The following is a 1,068-nucleotide window of genomic DNA, read 5'->3' on the forward strand; positions in this document are numbered from 1 at the left end:
TGGATGGATGGATGGATGGATGGATGGATGGATGGATGGATGGATGGGTGGGTGGATGAATGGATGGATAGGTGGATGGATGGATGAATGGATGAGTGTATAGATGGATGGATAGATGAATGGGTGGGTGGGTAAGTGGACATATGGATGGATGGACAGGCAACCAGATGAGTTCTGAGTATATGCATCAGATTTCCAGTCAGAACTAAAAATAGTACGTCTTAAATATTTTATAGACTGCTAATGGGAGGTGGTGAGGGAGGAGTGAAGGACAGACAGTTTAAACTCATTGACTATAATTATATTCTCATCCTAGGCAATTCATAGAAGGCTATGCTTCTATGACTAGAGAATTAAGAACCCTCAAAGGCAGATATAGGGAGCCAGACTCTCAATGCTTTTTTCCCATGGACTATACTCTCTCATGGTAGGAGAGGAGGATCTTAAATGAGCAAGGGCTGGGAATCCTTGCAGTGGCATTCCATCCAGAGGTGTGCTGGAGTCAGCTCTAATGGGGGCTCATGATAGCTGATTGTTAAATTTTCAGTGTAAGATTTACACCTTAGATATAGAAAAATGCTAGAAACTAGGACTGATTTATTTTGTTGTTAGTTGCATAGACTTAAGAAAGTGATGGGGAAAATGTTAATTATAGAGATTAAACTTTAAAGTACGTATGTTCTACATGGGGCGGGGGGAGATAGTTGTTAAACATTTATGAATATACCCCTGACTTGGTGCAACATAAACAGAAGCTATGTTTGTTCAGTGGTAGTGTGTTACAGTGGAAAGAACACTCATGAGCTTAGTAGAAATGGGCTTAACTCCTTGCTGCCCCATTTTCCAGTGGCATGATGCTAGCCGAGTTACCTTCTAGGTTCACAGATCTAGCACTAGAAGAGATCTTCGAGTCCTCCTTGTCCAACCCCTTCAGTTTTTACAGAAGGGGAAAATGAGGTCCAAGGAGATTAAATGATTTGTATGAGGTCACACAGGGAGAGATCTTCAAGGGTAGAATTTGAAGCTGGTTTCTTTGCATCTCAAGTCAATATCTTTTCCATTGTACCA

This window comes from Petaurus breviceps, unplaced genomic scaffold (genome assembly GCF_028583685.1).
Source record: "Petaurus breviceps papuanus isolate PSGF00001 unplaced genomic scaffold, PetGlider_PUasm1.0 188, whole genome shotgun sequence".
Classification (NCBI taxonomy): Eukaryota; Metazoa; Chordata; class Mammalia; order Diprotodontia; family Petauridae; genus Petaurus; species Petaurus breviceps.